Source organism: Propithecus coquereli, unplaced genomic scaffold (assembly GCF_000956105.1).
Source record: "Propithecus coquereli isolate 6110/MARCELLA unplaced genomic scaffold, Pcoq_1.0 Scaffold244, whole genome shotgun sequence".
In the NCBI taxonomy this organism is placed as follows: Eukaryota; Metazoa; Chordata; class Mammalia; order Primates; family Indriidae; genus Propithecus; species Propithecus coquereli.
Genome location: NW_012147997.1, coordinates 1479636 through 1479877, shown reverse-complemented (window position 1 = coordinate 1479877; position 242 = coordinate 1479636). Strand labels below are relative to the sequence as shown.

Here is a 242-nt window from a genome sequence, read left to right as displayed (position 1 = left end):
TACCACTACAGATTAAGTAGAATGACTAAAATTATTATAAAAAGACTAACACAACCAAGCATTAGTGAGGATGTAAAGCAACTGAAACCACTGTAAATACATTGGGAAAATGACAAATCACTTTGGAAAAGTTTGCTAATTTTTTATATGTTAAATATGCGTTTATATGACCCCCAAAATTCACTTCTAGGTGTTAATTCCTGTGAAATAAAAATATGTTCTTACCACTACATGAACAAATT

The 242-nt window shown here is 29.3% G+C and overlaps 1 protein-coding gene across 1 annotated transcript in view; it reads right to left on the bottom strand.

The window, feature by feature from the left end:
• LIPI (lipase, member I) overlaps positions 1-242 on the bottom strand; it is a 94395-nt gene that overhangs the window by 85374 nt on the left and 8779 nt on the right. The window lies entirely within an intron of this gene.